This window comes from Panthera tigris, chromosome B4 (assembly GCF_018350195.1).
Source record: "Panthera tigris isolate Pti1 chromosome B4, P.tigris_Pti1_mat1.1, whole genome shotgun sequence".
NCBI lineage: Eukaryota > Metazoa > Chordata > Mammalia > Carnivora > Felidae > Panthera > Panthera tigris.
Window position 1 is genome coordinate 8,896,804 of NC_056666.1, and position 27,166 is coordinate 8,923,969.

The 27,166-nt window shown below is 36.7% G+C and overlaps 1 long non-coding RNA gene across 1 annotated transcript in view; it reads left to right on the forward strand.

The window, feature by feature from the left end:
• The first annotated feature begins 9,617 nt into the window (after window positions 1-9,617).
• LOC122240561 overlaps window positions 9,618-27,166 on the forward strand; it is a 307,096-nt gene continuing 289,547 nt past the window's right edge. Inside the window, exon 1 of the long non-coding RNA XR_006220341.1 lies at window positions 9,618-9,685. This is a non-coding gene — a long non-coding RNA (uncharacterized LOC122240561). The remainder of the gene's footprint in view (window positions 9,686-27,166) is intronic.

Below are 27,166 nucleotides of genomic sequence, written 5' to 3' on the forward strand. Positions count from 1 at the left end.
CTTGGCAAGCATTTCATACTTCCTGATGCTTGAGCTTTGTCAAAAGATATCAACATTCAATTCTTCTCATTTTCCTACATGTATTTAATCTCTCCTTTCCCAGATTCAACTGAAGAAAAAAGTCTGTGTTATTTATTCATCCAACAGCTATTTCCTGAGCACCTGGTATGTAGCAGACACTGAGGCATTGCAGATACAGAAGTGGACAAAATGGAAAGGAAAACAACAACAAAAACACTGTCCTTACTGAGCTCACATTCCAGTAAAGGGAGACCCAAATAAATAAATAAATAAATAAATAAATAAATAAATAAATAAATAAGGAAAGCATATGGTGGGTTTCATCAAATAGAAGATGCACCACCTGTGAGACACATTGCTATTTTATGTATCTTACAAACAATTAAATTGTAGGACTCCATAGATAGCAAGCCACATCCAATTTTGGACATGTGCAAGTGCAGAGAAACATGCCTTGGAGTGAATAAAACACATTTTAGTAGGAATAAAACATGGATAAGGGCTTCAAGGGAGTTGTGATTTTAAATAAGATGATCAGTCATAAAGCCCAAATAACCTTCTGTGATGTTCACCCTACCTGCTGGAATTTTAGCCTTAAGGTCACGAGGGTCTTCAATCTCAACCTGTCCACAACATGCTCCCCATTAAATATCCGGCATCAGTGAATGTTTTCCCCTGGATCATGTATGACTCTTTTCCTTCTCTTGGTTAATCACTAAGTCCTGTCAATACAACCTCTAAAACATTTCTAGTATCCTCTATTTCTCCCACCAGTGCCCTGGTTTATGACTTCTACATCATATATTCCGAACCTTACTGTATTCTAACTAGTCTTCTTGATACAATGTTTATGCCATCTCTAATCTACACTCCATAATACTATATTCATCTTTCAAAATATTTCTCTTTCAGGTATGATCAAGTAATACTTATTAAAAAAAAAAAAAAGGTAAGAAAAAAAAAAACAGAAAACACTCCATAGGCTGTTGCTTGCTGAATGAAAAATTTACTTTATCAAAGCACTTATTACTACTCATGATAAAATTTCAGCCTATTCTTCTCATTTTACTTGTTTTTACTCCCCTTCACTCTCGACAGCATGCTTTGGCTACACTAAATTATTTGCTTTCATTCAAAGATGGTATTTACTTATGAACCTTTGAGCTCTGTTCATACTGGAGTCCTTGACTTCAATTACTTCTTCGTTACCCACCCACCTGGATGTTTTCATTGCTAGTCCTTTCTCCCACCCACCAACTAAACTCAAGTCACCTGCTCTTGATCTACTCCTGGCACATTTTTTATATTGATGCTTATCATAATCTATTATGTGTTCCTATCTTCTATATTGTAAAATTTCCTTGACAGGGATATTTATCTTGTGTTTTGGAACCAAAACCTCTGATTCTGAATTTTGATTTACTACCTACAAATCATGTAACATAAAATTTCCCAAAGTCTCTCAACCATACTTTTTTTTTTTTAGTTTATTTATTATTGAGAGACAGAGTGAGACAGAACATGAGGACGGGAGGGTCAGAGAGAGGAGGAGACACAAGATCCCAAGCAGGCTCTAGACTCTGAGCTGTCAGCACAGAGCCCGATGCAGGGCTTGAACTCACAAACCAGGAGATCATGACCTGAGTTGAAGTCTGACACTTAACCAGCGGAGCCACCCAGGGGCCCCAACCACAGTTTCTCTATCTGCAGAAATGGTAGAGGATCTCAACAAGAAATTTACAATATTGATGTAATTTCACTGGAAAGAGAGTGAAGGTAAAAGATTGAGTATATTTTGTGTAGTAGCACTTATGTTGCTTCAAGGATATGTTACCAAATTGAGGACATTGTATAATAAAAGAATATAAGAACAAAAGTTAAAAAAATAACTTACAAAATACAAAACTAAAGTGATTAACTCAATTTCTGACTAATAAGGAAAAACAGACATTATGTCAAACAAGGAAAGATGATATTCAGTTATAGTGAAATGAAAACCATTAAAGCTATAAACAGACTACTTTGTGATCACTAGAGAACTCATACATTAATCAATAGTCGAAAACAATTCTCAAACTATTTTCCAATATAGTAAAATTTACATATTTTCTCTTTAATATCACTGCTGATACTATGACATTTGCATTTTTTCACACTTTCATTTTAGTGTATGAGCTAGCCCTACACAGGTTATTATTTTGTTGCTCATTGACACTGTATGAGAATCAGATGCGGAGATTACATACATTTGTTTTTTCTCCAAGGCACCATAAAGTATGCTGACCACCAGAGAGGATAACTGAGAACACCTGACAACATATTAACTCAACTGTGTTTCCTAAAAGTAAATCTGAAATGCAGCATACCAGTTCTGCCAAGTTTAATGATCATTTTGAGCAAGTTATTTTTTTTAATTTGCCAGTTTTTAATCAACATAATACATGCACAAGACTTTAAATAAATAGAAAGGCTTATAACACAAACAGTTTAGTATTACAAACTTTTGTTATTTCTGTTTTAAGTTTTAGCAGGGTTATAACCTATACATCTATAAACAATATGCCTGTGTGCATTCTTTGTATCAGTATTATACTTGGCTGATAAGAACAAACCTCCAAAATAAAAGTACTTTAAACAAATCAGGAGCGGGTATGCGCTCTCATGAACTGAATTGTGTCCCACACCCCAAAAGGTATCTGTTGAAGCCCCAAGCTTTAGCACCTTAGAATGACTATATTTGGAGACAGAGCCTTTAAAAGGTCATTAAGATAAAATGAGGCTGTTAGGATGTGCCCTAATTCAATGGTGTCCTTAGAAGAAGAGATTAGGTCATTCAGAGAAACACCAGGCATACACACACACACACACACACACACACACACACACACACACACACACACACAGGGAAGTTGCTGTGAAGAGGAAGGAAGACCATGGTCCTCTGAGAGGCCTGGGGAGAAAACAAACCTGCCAATACCTTGGACTTGCAGCCTCCAGAACTATGAGAAAATAAACATCTGCTGTTCAGGCCACCGGGTCTGCAGCACTTTGTAGTTGTCTCAGTTCATTTGGGCTGCCATAACAAAGATACCACCACTGGGGAGCTTAAGCAGCAGATGTTTATTTCACACAGCTCTGGAGGCTGCAAGTCCAAGATCAAGGGGCCACCAGATTTTGTTGCTGGGGAGAATCCTCTTCCTGGTTTGCTGATGACCACTTTGTACCCTCACATGGAATAGACAAGAGAGTGAGTGCAAGCACTAACCCAACTATGAACGGCCCATGACCATGATCTCCCCAAATCCTGTCTCCTAATATCACCATACTGGGCATAAGGTTTCACATATAAATTGTGGGGTGACACACTCAGTCCTCAGTAACAGGCCTAGAACAATACACCACAACCCACGCCCACATATTCTCTTCCCCATCCCACATGATTTAAAGTCTGCAAGCTGGTATGGTAGTTTGGGGCTGCTATAATGAAGAGACTAGATGTATTCAAGTTTTCTGCTCTACCATCCCAGTGATTAAGTTTTTTTTTTTTTTTATGTTTATTTATTTTTGACAGAGAGAGAGAGAGAGAGAGAGAGAGAAAGAGCATGAGCGGGGGAGGGGCAGAGAGAGAGGGAGACACAGAATCTGAAGCAGGCTCCAGGCTCCGAGCTGTCAGCACAGAGCCCTACACGGGGCTTGAACTCACAGACTGCGAGATCATGACCTGAGCCGAAGCCAGACGCTCAACCGACTGAGCCACCCAGCCCCCCCCCCCCCCCCCCCCCCAGTGATTGACTTTTTTTTTTTTTTTAACGTTTATTTATTTTTGAGACAGAGAGAGACAGAGCGTGAACGGGGGAGGGTCAGAGAGAGGGAGACACAGAATCCGAAACAGGCTCCAGGCTCTGAGCTGTCAGCACAAAGCCTGACGCGGGGCTCGAACTCACGGACCGCGAGATCATGACCTGAGCCGAAGTCGGACGCTCAACCGACTGAGCCACCCAGGCGCCCCTTGACTTTCTTATTAAATGTTAATTCATAAAATCAAGGTGGTTGTTGGGAGCTATAGATAGGAAGCCACAAACCAGGCAAGGGGGGAGAAAAACAACAACAACAACAACAACCAAAACTTAGTAACTTTAAAATTATCATAAAATCTTTCTATATTTTTTTCTAATCAGAAAGCTAATTCTTTCTTTCATGTGCATTCACTCAGTTCAAGTTATACTATAAAATGATCTGGTAGGGGAGCAGTTTAGTATGTTGTATCTAAACATGTAATAAATATTGAATAAATAGAATATTTATTCCCATTTTGTAAGTTATGAAATGTAGCTATAAGTTATGGGAATAGGCCCAGGGATAGCATTTTTCAACTGCAGAAGTAGTCACCTGGCATTTTCTTCAAAACCGATGCTGCTTATACTCAAAATTTCTTGCAAAATTCTTTAAACAGACATCTTCCATTTTCAGACTTAACCAAAGCTCTTACAATACCCCACTCCAATTTTCGCCTTCTCCTCTGTGGTATCCTCAGATCTCCAACAAGTCATTTTCACTAGGACATACAAGAGCTATTCTTGTACAAATATTTCAAAAATCTTGGGCTATTTCTATCTTTACCTTGGAATTTACAAAAGTCTGGTTGGCCCACATTACTCTGTAGTCTCTTATCAATACAGTTGTCTCCTACCATAGTATCTAAAATATTCCCTAAGGATAACAGGAGAGTCAATTCATACAAGAAAAAAAAAAACATAAGATTTTTCTGCAGAAAGTCGAAATACCTGTGTGTGAATTACTATGTACCACATGCGGAAGACTATTACAACAGATATTCCCTTAGCTTTCAGAAAACTGGTTTAAATATTCCATATAACAGTAGAATTGCAAAACTGCACAGTATGTCAATATTTTCCTCAAATAGCACTATATATTATTTAAATTCTTAGAATTATAGAAATGCAATTTTTAATTTCCAAGTAATTAAACCATAGTTAGACTTTATTTTTTTACTATTTAATGCTTACCATTATGAAAGATATATTTTTGCCCCCCTCTCTTTATAATGATTGAAAGGAGACAGTGAAAGGGGACAATAGGAAAGACAGGTTTTCAAACTTGTCTGTAGGGCACAAAACTAATGATCCAAAATCTTTTTTACTTTTTGTGAACTTTTTCTAAGTGATATTTTTATGAAAAATAAACATAACTAATAATTTTGTTTCTTGCCCCTGTTTTTATATGTTAAATGTATTTGGTCTTTTTATTTTCCTACTAGAAAAATTACATTTCTAACTTCTTAGATTATCACTAGAATATAAGAGAAATTGTTCACTAGATTTGAACTCAGACTTCAAGATACTATCCAACAGAATGACAAACATTATGTAGAGGATATCTGTGTATATAGACTATATGTCAGTTTGGATAATGAAAATTAAAAAAAAAACCCTCATTATTAAACACAATTGGTACTCAAATGCTTGCTTAAAATGAAAAAAAAAAAAAAACACCTTGAATATATTTGAAATTGCATCTTCCTTCTAAGATATATTCTTGCTTTCTTTTTCTAACAGACATCCTTTCCCAGCAGACATATTTGGTTTCGTTACTATGGTGGGATTTCCAGAGTGATAGTACATTTGATCTCAATTTTCCCTTCTGTAAATAACATGTAAAGATGTTCATCTATAAAAGTAGCTATTGTAATATGTTTGCTATTGGCTAGACTTAAAATTATCAGGCTTTTATATCCACATTTATCCTCTTAACATACCTGGAGGTTGGTCATTGGTTATAATTTCACCACTAAATGTATATTAACAACATTAATTGAATTAATTAAACTAACTGAAAATAAACTATTGAAAATACTATTGTAATCTCAGAGAAAAAATACTTTTTGGATTAAAAAAGGCATTGATTACAATCAACAAAGTCTACCTCCCATATGAAAGGGAGCACCAGTGTCTGTTTCTTTGTTTCAAATGTAGATTTCCATTCATAAGGCACTTCTTTTACATTACGATTATTCACAAATTCATATATTCTTTATTTAACAAATATCTGATGTGAACCTGTCACTTTTGTGTTGCTAAGTGTTGGGAATGCAATGGTTAACAAGATTCTGGTTTCATGGAACTGACAATCTATGACATGAGATAGATACGGATCCAGTAATCAGAGATGATATATAGTATGTGGGATATGTACCATGATAGAGGAGAATCTGATGCTTTGAGATTATAGAACAAAAGAAACTAAGTTATACCAGATATTAAACAAGGTTTGGCCAAGAAAACTCAACCTGAGCTCTGAAATGTGAGTGACTGTCAAATAGCAAAAGGGAGATCTCAGGGAGAACATTCTAGATAGAGGTGGAGAAAGAGTAAAGAGCCTAGGAGAGAACACCGTGAATTTGAGAAAGTTTTGAAAGCAGTCCAGCACAGCCGGTCACAGAAGCACGGGAATAAAGGATACATATCAGGGAGGAACATAGCCACAAAGTGCCCTGTAACCTCTATGAGGATTTTGTTCCATTCTTAGAGCAAAGAGAAGCCACTGAACAGCTGGAGTCAGATCTGGGCTTCAAAAGAAAAAGGAAAAACAAAACATAGTAAGAAAACTTTTTTTTTAATTTTTTTTAACGTTTATTTATTTTTGAGACAGAGAGAGACACAGCATGAACAGGGGAGGGTCAGAGAGAGGGAGACACAGAATCTGAAACAGGCTCCAGGCTCTAAGCTGTCAGCACCGAGCCCGACGCGGGGCTCGAACTCACGGACCGTGAGATCATGACCTGAGCCGAAGCCGGCCGCTCAACCGACTGAGCCACCCAGGCGCCCCTAGAAAACTTTTGTTTTAATCTAGCAAGAAACGATGACAGCTTTAAATATGGTGGTGACTGTGGAGGTGGAAAAAGGATGGATTCACAAGAGGGAAAAAGTAACACTGAGACGATCTGATGGACTGAACGAGGGATGTGATCAGGGAGTGGGGACGGTCAAGGGTGAATTGTATATCCATGCTTGCACAACTGAGTGAATGAGGATGCCATTCATTAAGGTAACCAATGAACGCTGAAAGAGGGTCCGGCTGTGAGGACAAATTGTGAGTTAGAAACACTAAGGTTTGAAGGACTTTAAGCATGTGTATCAGTTAAAGTCCAATGAGAAGACAGAAACATACCCGCAGTTTCAACAGGGAGAATTAACAAAGAATGTTAAAGTAGATACAAATTAAGAAATGAAAGGGTAAAGAGAAACAATGAAGACATCCCAGAGCTGTAAACTGCAGAAACAGCTGCCATCCTTCCAGATGAGGAAATACAAGGAACACCAAGAAAAACGCAGGATTGCAGGGGAGGGTCTCAGAAAACCCAAAAGTCACCTCTGGGAGGGGGGCGGGGTACCTCAAATGGCCTGGAGCGTTTCTTAACTCAAAGACTGGGCTCCTGCAGGCTTGAGAAGTGGACACTGATACCTTTTCTGGTTTCTCTGAGTTGAAGCTCTTCTTCCAAGTATTAGGAAACATGCAAATGGTTTCAGTCGCTGGTGCAGGAAAGACGTTCTGTGGCTGGAGGGAAGAAGCATCCACACTGATAGGAACCTCAAACAAAACGTCAGTCGGTCCGTCAGAAGCAAAACGCTCACACAGAGAGAAAACAAGATTGAGACTCTTCCTTCCCCCAGCCTTCAGTCAGCCCCTACCCCCCCTATTTGCAGAGGCTACGAGGAATCCAGCTGGCCAAGAAGAAATGTGGCTTCAGAGCCCCAGACTTGTCACCAAGAAGAGCACAGCGGGTGAGTTTAGAGCTGAGTAAGAAGCAACAACATAATACTTGATGAAACAGCCAAGTGGCAATGACACTCAGGCCAGTGGAGAAACGATCCTGGAACCAGAGTCAATGAAGGCATATCTTAAATTATATACATATATAGAAATCATGATATCAAAGCGTGTCTTAAATTATATATATACTAAAATCATATATATTGAAATCATATATATTGAAATACTTATACAGATATATACTAAAATATATACATGTGTATATACATATACATACATGTATAAACGTATATGTATATATATAAATTATGATGACTCAGCTAAGATGACCTGAGGAGGAAGGAAAGAATGAGCGGAGCTGTGTGTTGAGGAAATTGATGCCTGAAAAGCTGAATAAAATGGTCCAATGGACGCTGGGAAGAAGTGACTGTGTTAGTGGCGAGAAAATAAAGCAGGAGAATACTGCGTCAAATTTATAAAAACATGGAAAATACTATTTAAAGACGTAGGGAGTGTTCAAGTTGTTAAATTCTGCTGAAAAGTCAAGTTAAGTGATGAGGCAAAAACAGGCTTTAGATTTCTTATCTAGCAGCTGTCGAGAAACAACTGGCCGTAAGGTTGTGCATGAGTGCCTGGGTGTTTGTATTCGTGCGTGAGTGAGCGTGGGCACGTACGTTTGTACATGTTTATTTTTTCTTGCACTGCAGTAAAGTGCACTGTTTGGCTGAACATCTAGCTTTTTCTGGGGAGCAGTGTGCATGACTCAGAGCCCAAGGTGCCTTCGGAGCAGCCTACACTGGGTACTCCTTAGTATACCTTGGATTCCTGGAGCAAGAGGTATTTTTTCCTTGCTCTCAATTTGACCTCAGGCCATCTTGCCCGCACCTAGTGGTGAGAACGTCTACTCTGCCATGGTTCGGAAGGCTGGTGTGTGCCAGCGCAATGTGGGTGCCCGGTGCACTGCCCAGACTGATTCCATGAGCCTTTGTCCAGGGCAACCGGGATGGAGTCCCGCCAAGCCCCTGCCGACCCTAAATCCGCTTGTACCCAGGCCCAGGGCAGAGTTGCGGCAGCCTGCTCCCTTAGCGAATGGAGGCCCTAGGCAGGTGAGGGTAACATGGTCTGGGGTTGGTGTGGACACAGAGGCAAGTCGTCTTCGGCGCGCACTGTACTCACGTCAGCAGGAAGAGCAGAAAGTGGAGGATGGGTGCCAACGCACGGTGGAAGGCGGCCTAAGCGGAAAGGCCACGTGTTATCAGGCAGTCTCCCTCCCGTTCGGGTCTTCTTTTGGACCGTACTTAAGATTGCAACTGTGCATTCTGGGTGCTGCTGGCCTTGGACGTTGACAGACACCGTACTGGGCCTCCAGGGGGTTCTGGAAGGGTACAGTTTTGCAGCGGGCCATGCACAGTCCACTCCCCAGTCTGGCCTCGGGCGGCGCCTCCTGTGCACAGCAGCATCAGCGAGATGGCGTCCTCGCATATCCGCCCGGGGCCCTTGACGCCAGGCGCCCCGCGCTGGGACTCAGCGACTTTGACTGCAGGGTGGTTGAGGAGCCCATGAGCACCGCAGATTGCGTGGTAAGTGGCGTGAACCAAACTCCGCACACGAGAACCTGCCCCACCTGGGCACGGACGTGCTTCTCATCCCGGGAGTCACGGGGCCGCGTGCATCTCCTGAGATCTCGCGAGAATATGCTGCTTCTGGCCGCGTGGTCTCGGGGTCGCGTGGTCTCGGCGCTGCAGTCGTGAAGCTACTTCCGCCTTTGTCGGAGGCCGCCGGGTGTTCAGCAAGTCCCAGCGCATCCTTCGCAACTTCGGAAGGAGCTCTTTTGGAGGTGATGTGAGCAGCGCTGACCGAAGGGAGTTAAGAGGTGAGTCCACGGAGGAAGCAAGAAGAGACAAAACTTTTCGTAACTCCTATTGTGAATGGAAAGGACCACGTGGTAGCTAATGGGGGTATGGAATGGAGAGGTTTCTTGGTTTGGGTTTCAAAATGTGACAAAGTTAAGTTTAGCCATTCAACGAAGTTCTCCAAATGAGCAGAAGGAAGAGAGAGTTGGTAATGGAACACAACTGAGAAGGTAGGTGGCTCTGGAAATGTGAAGTACCAAGGGAAGGAAGAATATTTAAAAAATATATATAATAAAAAACTTTATATATGCATATGTAGATGCTTGTTAAACAATTGCTTTTGTAAATCAGGTAAGAAAGGAGAACATTCACACTGTGTTTTACTAATTACCTAATGACCTTTATCTGTGCTTTGCGGTTTTTCACGTTGATTAGAATTACTATCAGGAGTCATTGCGTTCAGCCTAACAACTTTAGTATTCCTTATAAGGGTTATCTGCTACCGACAGATTCTTTCAGTTTTTATTTGGGAATGTCTTTATTTTGTCTTTGTTTTTGGGAAATAGGATTCTTGCTCGACAGGTGTTTTCTTTGAGTGCTTTAAATAGTTAATGCAGCTGCCTTCTGGGTTCCATTGTGTGTTCATAGATGTCAGATGTTGAAATTAAATATTTTGGACCTCATTAAATGACTTCATATAAGCTTTCATGTTAAATTTTAAATTGATCTTGAAAATAAGAAAAAATTTTCTTTTGAAATTTTACACAAACTGGAAGGAAGGCTACAGATTGAGCCAAGGGGTCGTTATAAAATAAATGCAAAAGGGTAGTTGTAAAATACATATCACAGAGATGAAAAGTAAAGCACAAGGAACATAGTCAATAAAATTGTAATAATGATGAAAATGGTAACTACACTCTTCCTGGTGAACACTCCATAATGTATAGAGTTGTCAATATGTTGTACACCTGAAACTAATATAACACAGTGTATCAATTTTACTTAATAGATGTGTAGTTACTGAAACTTCTTTCATCAGCCAGTAAGATTAGCTTTCTAGATAGACCCTTCTTTACAAGTCGTTTTTCCTTGAGAAAAATCTCTCACAAAACAATAGGAAGTACTGTATGAAATTTCTGAAAACACTTCAGCAATATGGACCCATAAGTGTATGTCAATACTTTGTTTCCTAAAGTTTGTTTCATAGAGGAGTAATCCTGTCAGAGGGTACCTTGAGAGAATTACTGGCAAAATAAATTTGTGAAATTCTACCTTCTCAATCTCCTTTGAAATTTTTCCATCTTAGAAGTTCTGCAAAGTATTACACTAATAATTCTGTTTAACTTTGTCTATCTTAAAAATTTTTGCAAACCTATGTGAGCAAAGAACCCTTTATTCGTAGAGTATATTAATTACCCATGAGCTAGTGTTCTGTGGACCACACCTTGGAAACTGTGGCCTGAAAGAAGAGTCAGTTAACAAGCTATACGTTGGATAACCTACCACCCACATCAACTGAAAAGCAGTTCAGAATCCTCTCAATGCGCCTGCTTTCAGAAAAGTTTCTTACTAGGATATATGCAAAATTTTCTCTGAATCCTCAATTTCATTTTTACTCTAATAACTCAGTTATAATGACAGATAAATGCAAATCTGCTCAAAAGTTAGTTCTTTTGTTGAGTCCAAGATATGATACTTCTTGTCATCTCCTCCTCCTTTACTTCCTCCTTTTTCGCCTTCATGATTCCTGAGTAAAACGATACATGAAGATAATGCTACTTTAAAACTATTGCCTTCTGTTCTATAGTTTACCTCATCCTGGATACTTCCCTTATTTCACAAGAAGTAACTATGCTTCCATATAAAAATCACCCTCCCTCCTCTGGGCACATGAAGACCATAGATTTTGCTTAAGGAAAGTCACAAGGTCACCATTCCCCTAAGCATCCTGAAGTCCCATTGGTCAGTGACAGTTCTTTGCCATCTTGTTTGGTCCACTTGTACAAAAGCTAATGGTAGTGGTTTGTTCTACCTATTTCATTGACTTGTCTTCTGAAATCACCACTTATCTCGTAACAGTAACACATAATAACAGAAAATTGATAGTTTCACCTTTGCCTCAAATTGTAATGTGTTGTAAAGATGCATGAAATTTGCAGTATTCCAAAAACAATGTTGCCTTCTTATTGGCAACTAATTGGCTGCTATGTTATAGTGTGATACCTGCTTGGCCCACACCTCTCCTGCTGGCAATGCAAGAGTTGTTCTACTTCCGTTCTCCCTTTCGGTGTGTTTCATTATTTAAGCCAAGAGAATGGTCACTCATTGGATGTTCTTGGCAACTCCAAGGCACAGATGCTGGGCTCTCACGTTTATCTTTTTTCCAACAGGAGCCATATGGAAAGAAGTGCCTAATTTCTTGGCTAGGAGCCAGTCAAGCTTTTTATGAAGCCTACTTGCTAGATTTTGTGGCAGCCACAAGTTTACTTTTGTGCTTAGTTGCATTGTTAAATAGCTGATGATTACTTCTGGTTATTTTTTGATGGTAGGCTTCTTACAGAGTGATTTTGATTAGATTTCATTCATACATAAAGAACAATGCTAGTTCTTTATCTTCATAGATAAAAAGAACATTCCCGATTCTTTATCTATTTTATACTCTTACCTTACCTTTAGCCTATGATTTGTGTTGTATATTATACCACTAAATTTTTGCCATCCTTAAGTAATAAATATGAAATGGAAAACTAGAATTTAAAAATTTTAGGAATTTTTCTGTGTAAAATAAAACAATGGATATTTGTATTTATCTGAACTTCCATACTCCTTTGGTATAAATATCAGACATGGTCTTTGACATGAAATATCATCCAGGCCAATTAAAAACCATTCTGGGGGGCGCCTGGGTGGCTCAGTTGATTAAGCGTCTGACTTCCGCTCAGGTCATGATCTCGCAATCCGTGAGTTTGAGCCCCGCATTGGGTTCTGTGCTGACAGCTCAGAGCCTGGAGCATGTTTCAGATTTTGTGTCTCCCTCTCTCTCTGCCCCTCCCCCACTCATGCTCTGTCTCTCTCTGCCTCAAAAATAAACGTTAAAAATTTTTTTAAACCATTTTTGATAATAAATGTCCTATTGCCATAACTGATCCTGGTGTTAGAGTAAATGAACAGACAAAATCTTAAATGGTGACCCAGGTAAAAAAGCAACTAATTTCTTGGAGGTTTTACCATTTGGACTGTGAAAAGGGGGACCAGTGAGGCAAAGTGATAAAGATGGATTCACTGGGAGGAGGAAGGGGAGCAGAGGAGTTTCCGATGATATTGTTACGATATAGGCTGTCCAGGTTTGAAAGGGGCCTGTATGCCACCCTCAGGGATTTGGACTTAATGATGCTCTTGTAAGCAGCGCAAACCGCTGAGAGCTATGGCAAGAAGGTTCACAGACACGTTTTAAAATTATGAGGGACAGATTGGTTTTGGGTGATGCAAGCAGGAGATGCTCCAGTTGAGAAATCATTTCAGTAGTTCGGGATGGAGCTAATAAGGGTTTCGGTTAAAACAGCAGTAGTGGAAGGGTGATAATTGGTAGGGTTTCCAAAAATATTCAGGAAAAAAAAAAAAAACAACTAAGGACAGCATGCTAAATGCATTTCACAGAACATTTCCCTTCCCGACTCTATGACAGAGCAGTGTGACTAATAAACCTAACGTTAGACTCAGGAATAAAATAGTGCTTCAAGAGGCCTTGAATTACCTACAGGAGAGACCACAGAGATCTTTCTGTTGTCTAGGCAGCCTGTTCAGGAAAAGGGAAGCTGCCTGAGACAGCCGTAACTAGTGTGTTCAGAGCAAAGCCCCCTTGCCAGTCATCTGAAAGAAGGCTGTCTTCACCCTCTCTCCCTACTCTTTTCTCCTTCCCCTTTGCACCTGCTGAGACTGGGGAGTGAAAACAGGAGGAGGGGTTTCAATTTGGAAACCTTGCTTGTTGGGTTACCAGAAGTAATATTAAGCATTGCAGCTATAGCAGGGTCCCAGAAGTCACCATCAGCTTTGCCTCCTAGATAATTCTTGAAGCAAACTGAAGATAAAAATGAAAGTGTAAATCATTCAAAAATTAACTAAAAATATAAACGATACTAGGATATATGGTTTAGAAGTAAAACTATGTTAAGAGGAAATTCAGAGACATGTTATTTTATCATAAAGACTAACAATGGTTTCAATATATAACATGAAAGCGATGTTTATGTAAAGACAAGTTATATACTATTCAGATGAAATGAAGAAGACAAACTAGTAAAATAAGCAAAATTTAGCTCTTTGAAAAAATAGAAAAGTGCTTGACAAACCTGATAAAATAAAATCACACACCAGAATAAACAAGAAATGGAATATAAATTGATTATATAGTCACAGATACAGGAAGTGTTAATAGTATCAGCCCAATTGACCCAAGAAGAGTGAGAAAATCAGACTATATAGAAATTGGAAAGATTGAGACTAATCCAATAAAAATAAGATATAACACGCAGAGTTTTCCAGCTGATTTCTAATTTAACTTAACAAATATATCTGTGTTTTAAACTATTAAAAGACACACAAACGATAGTTTCCCAACTTGTTTTTAAACCCATCATGTACCTAAATTGTAGCCATGTTAAAGTTATACAAAAATGTTTCATTTTATTTACAAACAAGAACTTTCTAAGTAAAATTTGAACAAATCAAATTCAGTAAATATACTCATATGCCATGACCAGGTGGGGTATTCCAGAAGTTAAAGGTGTTTTCAACACTAATATTTTGCTGTGTTTGTTTATGTATTATAATTTATTAAATTATTAGCAATAAAAATTTAACAAAACATACAGTTTCAAAATATTAAAAAAAATTTTATTTATTGCTGAGACAGAGACAGAGCATGAATGGGGGAGGGGCAGAGAGAGGGAGACACAGAATCAGAAGCGGGTTCCAGGCTCCGAGCTGTCAGCAGAGAGCCTGACACAGGGCTCGAACTCACAGACTGTGAGATCATGACCTGAGCCGAAGTCGGACACTCAACTGACTGAGCCACCCAGGTCCCTCAAGATAGTTTTAAAGCTCAGCTACCATTCTTAATATGTTTTTCAAGTAAAATAAGAGACACCCACCTAAGTATGAGTATCTTTTTCCAAAAATATCTGAAATATATCGTTTCAAATACTCAACTGTGTCTGTTCAAGTCAGTAATGAGAAATTAGCCTGTGTATGATTGTAGACATGGAAAAACTCAAAATATGTAATTAAAAACTAATAAGCAGTCACCTGTTCAAATTAGTAAGAGACTTTGATAAAGCACCTACACAAACATCATAAATATGTAAAAGTCTATAGACTTTCTATAATAACAAACACTTTGAAATGGAAATGAGAGAAAAAAGAGCTCAATAACATCAAAACTAAAAACTCAAAAGTATAGGATTTAGTATGAAGATAATCACCAAATTTATTGAAAAGTAAAAAAAAAAAAAACTGAAAGAGCAGAAATAAATATCATCTTTCTGGATAGAGCTAATATTAAAAATGCCAGTCTTACACAGATTCACAATTTCAGTCAGAAATCTAAATTGTAACTTAAATGGCTTTAAAGTCCACAGGAGAAAATATTAGAATTTCACAGTTAAATTTGGGAAAATGGTGGCAAATGGACACTCTCCTTGACAGATAATGAAATGTATTGACTTCAATCAGGTTTTGTAGTTATAGCCACAAAAGCCAACTCTGGCAAATATAAGTAGGAAATTAATTCATTATTGATGATCTCAGGTAGCAAATATGATCTCAGGTAGGAGAGAAGGTTTGGAGGCTCTGCCCCTTGGGTCATCTCCTAAGAGTATATGCATAGAGGTTCTGTGAAAAAAAAAAAAAAAAGCAAAAACAAACAAAAAAACAAACACACACACAAGAACAGACACAACTCAGCCAACATAGAATAGGGAAACAGAAATTTGTGTCAAGGGTCTGTGGAGACGTGGATTGGGATACCAAAAAGCTATGTAATGGGAATAAAAATGACCCACAATAGTCAAGCCATCGAGAGGTACTGAAGCCTTTGAATCATTTTAGTCTGTAAAGTGAATGAAGTTGATATAGGGTAGTCAATGTCCTCATTGCCTGCCAATATTGTAAATAGGTAGTTTTCATGAGGTAACATACCTTTCCATGACCCAAAATATTTTTGTAGTTACTCATATACTGTGTCTAATGACAAATCAAAACTGATGTACATGAAAAGACAATAAAATATGACTGAAAACTAAGAAAAACTAACATAGTAAAATTAAGCCACAGATTCACGCAGTACCTATGGATCACTTTTAAGATTTTAAGACTTCTAGTTATGCTTTTTAAACTACTGAAAACCAGACTAAAGGACATCTTAAAGCAGCCAGGGATATGAAATAACATTCCATTCAAAGAGTAACATAAACAGGGTAACTAGCTTTTTTTAAATGAAAAAACGGACATAAAAAGGTAACAAGAGTAACCCTGAAAGAAAATAAATGGTCACCAAGAATTCTATACCATGAAAACAAATCCACGAAGAAATTAAGGTTAAAAAACATGTTTGGACAAACCAAAACTGAGATTTTTCTAGCAGGAAACCTGTTGTGGAAACTTACATATGAAATTAAAATGCAAAAACAATAGCACATAATTTGTTAGCATCTGGAACATATAAGTAACGTGTTCTAATATTCTTGCATTACCTGCTAACAGAAAAACTCAATTACATCAGTTTTAGTAAGCAAAGGATAAGACATTTATTCTGTTAGCATAACCACCAAAATAATAGTAAAATATAGGGGCGCCTGGGTGGCTCAGTCGGTTAAGCATCCAACTTCGGCTCAGGTCATGATCTCACGGTCCGGTCGGTGAGTTCGAGCCTGGCATCAGGCTCTGTGCTGACAGCTCAGAGCCTGGAGCCTGTTTCAGATTCTGTGTCTCCCTCTCTCTCTGACCCTCCCACGTTCATACTGTCTCTCCCTGTCTCAAAAATAAATAAATGTCAAAAAAAATTTAAAAAAAATAGTAAAATATAGAAATACCAACCTAATAGGGAAAAATTGAATATTGAAAAATATTCAGTTGATAAAGTAGAAGAAGAGAGAAAAGAGCATAGAACAAGTAGAACAAACAGAAATTAAATAGTGGGGAAGTAGATTTAATCCTACATATATCAGTAATATACTAACTGTAAATGAAAGACTGTTCCAATTAAAAGATAAAAATGGCCAGGCTGGATAAAAAATCAAAACCCATCACATGTTTCTTGAAAGAAAAACCTCTAAAATAAACTAAGAAATAAAATTTTAAAAATATGGAAAAATTATATTCTGCAAGACATTGGTTTAACTGTTAATACCAGACACAGGAGATTCAAGGAAAAAATCATTACTTGAGCTAGAGGCACATTTCATAAGCATGAAAATTGCATTTTGCCAATATATGAAAATTTTAGCCTTTTATATGCCTAAAATATAAAAAACAAAGATTAGTAACTAGGAGAAACAGATTAATTCATAACAGTGAGCGGTTTTTGTTTTTTTTTTTTTAATATATGAAATTTACTGTCAAATTGGTTTCCATACAACACCCAGTGCTCATCCCAAAAGGTGCCCTCCTCAATACCCATCCCCCACCCTCCCCTCCCTCCCACCCCCCATCAGCCCTCAGTTTGTTCTCAGTTTTTAACAGTCTCTTATGCTTTGAGTGAGCGGTTTTAGCACAACTCCTCTCCATACAGACAAAATAAAACAGTAATGATACGAAGCTTGAAACAACACACTACTGGAAATACATAGACCATCCAACATCTGCAGAATATGCATTCCATTCAAGTGTATATGAAGCCTTTTTAATTGATCACATGCCGCATCACAAAGCAATCTCCACGCATTTCAAATGAAATAAAACATTTATAGTATGTTGCTAATCATGGTGTGATTAAGCTGGAATTTCACCACAAAAAGACCACTAAGAAAACTGTACGTTTGGAAATTCTAAAAAATTACACTCCTAAACTGTCCATGATTCAAGGAAAAAATGAAAACAAAATCCTAAAGTATTTATAAATAAATGATAATAAATACACTTGATATTTATAGCTCTTTAGTGCAACTAAAGTTTTGCTATGAGGAAAATGTATAGTCTTAAATATGTAAATTGAGAAAAATAGAGTGCTGAAATTATTTACCCAAAAATCTATTTACGAAAGTAGAGATGGACAGCAAATTGAAATCAAATTGACAGGTAATAAAATAATAGAAAAATCAGAAATGAATAAAATGTAAATACTCAATAGAGAAGATTAGCAAAGAAAGACTTTCATAGAAAGTCTGATAAAATTGATAATTCTCTGAAAGACTAAGATAAAATATGACATGTTCCAGAGCCACCAGGGTGACTTGGTTAAGCATCTGACTGGCTCTGGTCAGGATCTCAAGGCTCCTGAGTTTAAGCCTGACTCAGGCTCTGTGCTGACAGCTCAGAGCCTGGAGCCTGTTTCAGATTCTGTGTCTCCCTCTCTCTTTGCCCCTCCCCAACTCGTGCTCTCTCTCAAAAATAAACATTTTAAAAACTGCAATGTTTCCAAAAAAGGGGAAATAAAGAAGGCTGTCTACCAGATCACAGAGAAATTAAAATAATCATAAGTGGTTCTGATGAACAAATTATGCTAGTAAATTTGAAAGCTAAATAAAATAGTAAAATCCTAGAAAATACAAGTTAGGAAAACACAACAGAAGTAATAGAAAATCTGGACATGTTATAAATACTAAATTCAATTTCTGATAAAAAATCCTTCTGTAAAAGAAAGCTTCATTAGTAAAAATCTTAAGAAAAAAGTATTATGGCAACTTTGCAAAGTTAAGAGAACATGCAATGGTAAATAAAAAATTATGGATTTAATGGAAAAAGAAAATTATAGATGAATCACAATATTAAATTTGATTTAAGATTGTAAACGTAGCATTACTAAGTTAAAACAAGAAATAATTAGCAAACAGATTCGTCCAAAAATGTAATTTCATCCAAAATCCTAAACTCAATTAACATAATTCCCTAGATTCACAAATTACAGAGGAAAAGTAATATCATCTCAGCTGGTGAAAAAGCATTTGATAAATTTCAGTATCAATTCTTGATTTAACAAAAAATAACAAACTACAATTAGGAATGAGTTTTCTTTTTGCTAAGTTTCTTTATTTTGAGAGAGAGCAAGAGCGTGAGTGGGGAATGGACAGAGAGACAGAGAATCCTAAGCAGGCTCTGCTCTGTCAGCACAGATCCCAACCAGGGGCTTAAACCCATGAACTGTGAGATCATGACCTGAGCCCAAACTGAGTCAGAGGCTTAGTGGACTGAGCCACCCAGGTACCCCAGGAATGACTTTTCTTAATCAGGTAAAGAGTATATAGAAAACACTTACGGGTAGCAACCTCTTGGAGGTATTGTTTAATTGCTACTTTTCAACATTTATTGACCATGTAGTAACTGTAATAAGACAAAAAAAAGTTATAGAGATTTTAAAGTATATTAAAATATATTTGCAAGCAGATGCGATTGTATCATAAAAGTAATAGATCCCTTATTAAAAAAAACTTAGTTTAGCAGATAATATAAAAAAAAATCACTTTTATGAGCATTGAGGAGGGCGCCTGTTGGGATGAGCTTTGGGTGTTGTATGGAAACCAATTTGACAGTAAATTGTATTTAATTTTAGTATATGTGCTGCCGAAGCAAGCACAATAAATTATATTTAAAAAATCACTTTTGTATTTCAAAAATAAATAGAATGTGAAAAAATATATAATTTATAATTAGAGCCCAAAAATGTAAGATAAAATACAATAAAATATATAGAACACTTTGATATAGAAACTTAAGTAACATTATTGAAGAAAATCAAAGAAGGGAATAGACCATATTCGTATATTGGGAAGCTCAATAATACAAAATATGTCAATTGTTCCCAAATCAGTTTGTATATATTGAATATGATTTCAGTCAGAACGCCAGTGTATGTGTTCATGTATGTGTTTAAACTTATGAAAGTATTCTAAAAAATAGAAAAGACCAAAAGTGCTTAAGGCACTCTTGAAGATGAAAAAATATAGGAGGAAATGCATAAACACCTATGTACATTTGTTTGAAACTAATTAAGACAATATGGTATGAAAATACATATTTTATGTGTACATGTATATATGTCTGTGTATATAGACATATACAAAAAGTTGAAACCTATAATGCATTTCTTGAAAGAATCTATCTTTATACCTACATACACAGATACATATATAGACAGACATATATGGTGGCATTGAAGACATTACATATGCTTACCAGATTTTTCTTTGGACACTCGAAAAAATCATATTACAAAACTGTATCTAAACAACTTAGTGTTAGGACAGAAATAGAACAATTAATTAACCCAGTGGAACAGATGGACTCTATAGTATAGAACAACATGTGATTGTGTGTTCAGTGTGTATTTGTGTGATAATTTAGCATGTGATACAGGTAGCATTTTCAAATCAATAATGATAGGACAGATCATTGAATTAAGTGGTGTTAGCATACATGACTATAGCTTTAGAAAAATAAGATGGACTTACATTATTATTTCAAAATACTAAAAAATATTCTAGATACTATATATATCTAAGACTAAAGATGAATTTAAGTACTTTTAAAAATCTCAAAAACTATTAAAATTGTACAGACAAAATCATATTTACAAATTTGGGGTAGGAAAACTCATATGACACAAAATTTAAAATCACAAAGGAACATTTTGCTATGACCAGACAATTCACAGGAAATTTTAAAAAATAGCATAAATAGACAACAAAAATAATAATGAAAATAATAGCATATGCTGAGACAGGAAATAAAATAAAATAATAGTAGCATAAACAGACAAGAAACAATAATACCAATAAAAATAAACAGCATATTCTCAAATAATCAAGGAAGTACAATCAAAACCGTGAGATGAAACTTACCCTATCCTACTTTAAAATTTCAAATGATCAACAATATCAAGTATAGATGAGAATGTACCTAAATTAGTTATTTCCTGTATTAGTATATATTTAGGGCTATCTATTAAATTTATAATGTGCTACTTCTTTTTTTGCTAATTCTATAATCCAACAATTCCACTTTGAGGTATTTACGTTAGAAAAATAGTATGTTAGCACACAGGCAAAAGAAGGAAATTCATTGTAAGTTGTTTGTAATAGTGAAAACAAAGCAGTCTAAATGGATATCACTAATAAACTATGGAACACTGAAACTATAGATTTTTAGGTAGCTATAAGATTTCTGATTCCTTCAGCACTTAGTATCCATCAAGTACGTCTTACCTTTGCATGCCTCCTGAGACAGACCAATGCCCCAGGGTAAAATCCACAGCTCTTGGTTATACTCTAAGGTGAATGAAGCATACCAGAGAAGGGCCTTAGAGGGATTCTTGGCCCCAGACAGCCCGAGGATTCTGTCCCATTGCCTCAAACCATTAGCAACAGGTACTGAGACCATCTTATGCTGTTCCTGGCCTGCCATACTCTGAGAAATGCAACCTCCCAGCTCACCTTTTTGAATTCTTATCATCTCTGAATTCCTGCCTGGAAATCTGTCACCATGTTGTTGGACCATGAATACTATTTAGTAATTAAAAAAAAAAAAAATTCAGGCTCTTTAGGTTGTCTGTAACAAGAGAATCAGTTATTCTTACCTAGTAATGCCTTGCCAAGAAACTGGAAATGCCTTCAATCTTTATGGTTTCTGTGTATGACTTCTGTATTCGTGTCTTTTTTTTTTTTCATCCCTAAAACTGTTGACTGGGTGTTTTTCTTTTTTCCTTATCACAGAGATAAGTCACAAAGACTTGTCTATTTTATTAGTCTTTATGAAATATCATTTGTTTATTCTCTTGATCAATGCTGTTGTGTGCTTAGTTTTACATTCTTTTCATTTCTGTTCTTATTTTTCCCTCATTCCACTTTGTATTTATATTGAAATACTAACTTTATAACTCATTTTCAACCTTCATTCCTTACTGTGTAGACGTTTAGAAGCCTAAATGTTCTTTGAAATTCCTGTTTTGACTTTTTCATAAATTTAATCTTTACTATTTTTATTATAATTAAAGTTGAAAGTGTTTTAAAACTTACGATTATTTTACTAATAAGTTATGTATTTACATGGTCTGAAATTTTTAACTGTATGTTTCTTAAGTGTTAACTTTTTGTTATTGATTTTAAACTTAATTGCACTGTGGTCCTCGTATGTGCCTATTCTTTTGAGATTTATTGACTTACTCTGTGTCATGTAAATGGTCATTTGAAAAATACCCATCTTGGGGCGCCTGGGTGGCTCAGTCGGTTAAGTGTCCAGCTTCAGCTCAGGTCATGGTCTTGCGGTTTGTGAGTTCGAGCCCCGCATCGGGCTCTGTGCTGACAGCTCAGAATCTGGAGCCTGCTTCAGATTCTTTGTCTCTCTCTCTCTCTCTCTCTCTGCCCCCTCCCACCGCACTTTGTCTCTCTCTCAAAAATAAACATAAAAAAAAATCCATCTTTGCTTGGGAAAATATGTATAATTGGATACAGGGTTATAAATAGATACATGAGGTCAAACGTGCTAATAATAAATCTGATAATAATAAATCAAATAAATCTTTTATAGCATCCTTGATTCTCTCCTTAACCTACCAGTAAGTTTTCAGAGAGAGTGAAATCTCTCATGATGATGGTTTTGCCCATTTTTTCCTATAGTTATATCAGTTTTTGCTATATCTATTTTTAGAATATTTTAGGCTTATGAAATTTAATTAAAATGCTTGGCATGAGCTTTTGCCCTAAATAATGGATTTTATATTATATTTGTTTCATAGTAAGGTAGCTATACCCACTTACTTTAGGTTGATATTGTTCTATGTGTTTGTCCTTTTACATTTAATATTTATGTTTCCTATTTTAGTTTTATGTCTTACAAACAACATATTGTTGTGTTTTGTTCTTAAATGTCACTGTTTTTATTTTGTTTATTTTTCTTCCCCATGCTGTTGTTTTGTTTGCTCTTTGGCCCTTGAAGAGTGCTCTTGCTTTCTACCAGCTCCACAGTATAGAGACACATATGTTTTATCTAGGTTCTTCTTGCATGTTGCAGCCAGCGTCTTCCACCTGCTCTTGAAAAAAAAATGTTTTTTTCCTTATCACATGTGCCTCCCTGTGAGGGATGCTTTCTATTCACCACCTCTCATCCCCTTGGACTGAGATTATGTAGGGTTGTCTTCTTGACCGCTGATGTCTGTTCTCACATATTAGAAGCACATAATTGCATTGCCTACCTTCACCATGCAAAGCCCTGGGCTACACCTGTAGAGTAAGATGATATTTAGATATGATTCTTGACCTTAGACATCTGTCTGAAATTTTCTTGTGCTATCTATGTAACATGCTGCTGCCTCTAATTAGCATGTATGCTTTGACATTAGTAAGCTTTTAGTTATTAAGATTGTTCTTTGTTAGGTAACTTGTTTATGCTACTGTATGAATATATTGTAATGTATTATATCATAGTTCATAAGAATTTAATCATACATATACTGTATATTATACACAATATTTAAACTATGAAATTCTCTATAATTTTGTTTAAAGTATGTACATTTTACCCATCTGTATATATTTATCCATGTACATGTGTATATATGTGGGTATATACATACACATACATATATAGGTAGATAGATATACTTTATGTATATGTATGTAATTTCCAACCATCTTCTAGACTTTGGAAAAAGGATCCAAAGACATTAACTTACAGAGAGATGCTAACACAATATTCATTACTAACCATATTTTAGACTTTGAAGAGAAACCATCTCATCAGAAAAGATGTCCATTGTTGTTGGAATCAAGCTGAGCTAGAATTTCCAGAAAGGGAACAGTGAAGGAAATTACTTCAAGTGTTTATGTACAAGCAGGGCTTCAGATCAGGAAGAAATCATTTATGCACAAAGAAATACAAAGCTTTCATTTTGCCTCTTTTCCAGGTGTATTGGAAAGGTCCAGTTCAGATTCAAGTTACTAATGAAAATTTCCACCTTTCCTCACCTGATAGGTTTACTGATTCCCTTACTAATCCACATAAAATTAGTATATTGAGCCCTCTTAAGTGTTAATTCTTTTAGACATACTCTCCAATTAACACCATCTCTGCAGGTTAGGAAGCATCATGTAGCATCTATCCATCTGCACCATTCAAACATCTTAGAAATAGTGTGTTTCTCAGGTACCACCTTTCATCCATTTATAGGTCTTTGTGTCGCAGACTAGGGGTCTGGAGTTCTCTCTTGTCCAGAAAGAGAGCGGACACAGAATTGAATACAAGAGAGGCTAATGTCCAAAAGGAGTCAAGAGCCACAGAGAGTAATACAGTTTTGTCTCTGTATTTATTGAACTCACAAGATACTACCCTCACAGTGAACATAAAGAGAACAATATCTTACACATGTGAACATGGAGAATACAATCAGATAAACGTGTGTGTAAGAAGCAAAGGGTCTGGGGGGCAAGTGGAGCTTGTGATCTAAACACAATAGTATACTGGCATCAGATGGAAAGTAATTTCCTGCAGGTGATATAACAAGTTACTCATGATGCCATTATAGTATCTCACTAGTTAACCTTGGGTGCTTTCACCCCATGGTGGTGGCTTTCCCTCCTAAGCTTTTTTCTAGTGCATTTATGTAGGTAGAACCTATTTCCCCACATCTTGAATGACATTCAGTCATGTTGGGACCCTGTCACAACCTGTTCCCGGAAGGCATAAGGAGTAGGGACTAGCCTCTGTAGAACTCTTTTGAGTCTAATGATAAGACTCCTATCATAATAGTCGAGGCTATAAATCCTGCTCTGAGGCTATATGTGCCTTTTTTCTTTCTTTTGGCAAAAATGAGTATAAGTTCAAATCAGTTGGTCGTACGCTCTGTTCATTTTCTGAAGAGGTGGGAAATAGGAGAAAGTCCAGTTTATCTAACAAGTTGGAAAAAGGTCCTATATTTCCACCTTCACAGTGACTTTGATCTTTTGGCTGTATATAAAACAAATCAACATAGGGAAACAAATTACAATTTTAAAAAAAGTAAAAATATTAATTCTTCCACAGATACCCACCTGTGCTAGGTTCTTATTCCCATAGCATCTGGTCAGGACATGAAACATAGCTACTACATTTCTTTGACATCAGATAACCCAAGATGGGTACAAAGGGTCCAACTCCATCAGAATTAGTGGTTTAGCAATTTTATATGTTAATCCTTTAAACTCTCCTATGATTTCAACACAAAAGACAACAGTAATGCAAATCATACAAACAGTAAGGCATATCAAAAGAGTTTATTCTTATTGTTTTAAAGGGAATCATGTCTAACCAATACAAACTTAAAAATACGGAAAATTAGAAGTACAATCAATAATTTATGCCCAAAAATAATGTGTGTTAACACTGTGTTTATAGAATTCCTACTTTACCCGGTTTACCTTGTACCTATATTTTTTCCCCTGGGCCTCAAAATCCTTTTGTTAATAGTAAGGTCAGATAGAGCAGTATTTTTATATTTCCAAATTTCACAGAATTAAGTTCTTAGTTTCAATTCACCTCTTATTTTGGTAGAGTGCATCTTCAAACTTTTTTTTTTTTTTTTTTTTTTCCCAATGCCGATCCTCAAACACTTTATCTTAGTGTAGACTCTGGAGCCAAAATGCCTAGATTGAATTCTGGTTCCTATGCATTATCAGTATGGGTTTAGTTACTTAACTTTTCCTGAAATTGGACACATCTATCGATGTGATAAAAATAGTACGTATTTCACAGGTTTGTTGCAAAAATTATATGAGTCCATAAGTATAAACTCTTTGAAACAGGGACTAATATATAGTGAGTTCTATTTAAGTGTTACTGTTTTTTGTTTTATGATTTAAACTCTCATTTTGTTATTTTCAGTTACTTTTAAACACAAGTGACACCTTAGCACACTATAACATTTTTAGATCACTGTGTTCCTTACTTTGAAACTGAGCCTGCCCTATCTCCATACTCCATATTTTGGAGACTTTGGAGGCAGTTTAATTTATATTTTTACACTTTTGAGGAAGAATGAAACAATCTGTTTTTAACATTTAATCATGTGTTTGTGTGTATTTTAACACCTAAATGTGTACAATTCTTTATTCCTAGAATTCAACATTTTTTCTAGTATGAACAGATGTATGTATCTTTTCCCCATTGGTTTTGCCAAACTCCATCAAAGGTTTTATTTGTATATTAATTGTTTTCAGCATAATAAAAGTTTCTTTTAATTTTTTTTAATTGATTTTGTGTCAACTGATTTTGAATATCTTTCATTCCAAATGTTCCTTGGAAACCTTTATAATTCACAGACTGAATATTTACTCTTCCAGTTTTCTCTCATAGTATTTTATCTCTATTCTTTTTTATCCCCCACCCCATCACTTGTTGATATTCTTGTTACTCTTCCCATATGACAACTTTGCTTGTCCACAGTATCAGTTCAATTCTCACATGCACCCAAGGTCTTTTTGGGTCCTTCCATCACATGTCAAAAGGTCCCATAATCACATTTTTATCTCCTATATGACAAGTATGGGAGATGCCCCCTGAGAAGCAGCATCTGGGGCAAACCCGGAGAGAATCTAAGAAACTCCCTCTACTGCCAGTGGGTTCTCACTGTTTAGGTCTAGAGGAACCAAGAGACAGCATGGCCCCAAATCCCTCCTCCTCTTCTCAGATAGGAAGTGGCATTGGGTTTTGGTTTTTGTTTTCTTTTCTCTCCTCCTCTGAATTTTAAATGCATCAGGAGATACTTCTGATTACTTCAAGATCCTAAACTTTGCTGAGAAGCAGTGGTCCACTCCTTGGTGGATGAGGTGGGTGCCTTAAATGAAGATTAAGGTATTGTCTTCATGGGATATTAGGGAGTAATTGTGGGTTAATAGACAGCCAGAAGCCTTCAACTCTGGGAAGTATTTGTTCAGGAACCAATAGGTGTCTTCTCGCTCTGCTTTTGCTAATGGCTTATTTTCATTTTGAAAATCCCTCTACTCACGGTGGTTCTGTGAACCCAAGGAAATCATGTCACTCGTACTTGATCAGTGAGAGCAGCACAGCCTCCAGGCCACAGTGATTGCTTCAGAGATGGGCATGTTATCGCTTCAGAGATAATAAATCATGAAAATTTTGTTAAACCCTCTGAAATAGTGCAAGGAACCATCCCTATATGGGCTTGAAGCTGAGTTTACTGCCACTCTAGCTGATACATCGAGTTTGAAACCAGCATAGAAGGAAGAAACCAAGTTCTGAATGCCTGTGTGAACCATGAATCCAACTGTACTTGAATCTACCCCACCCCAAGTCTACCCAGT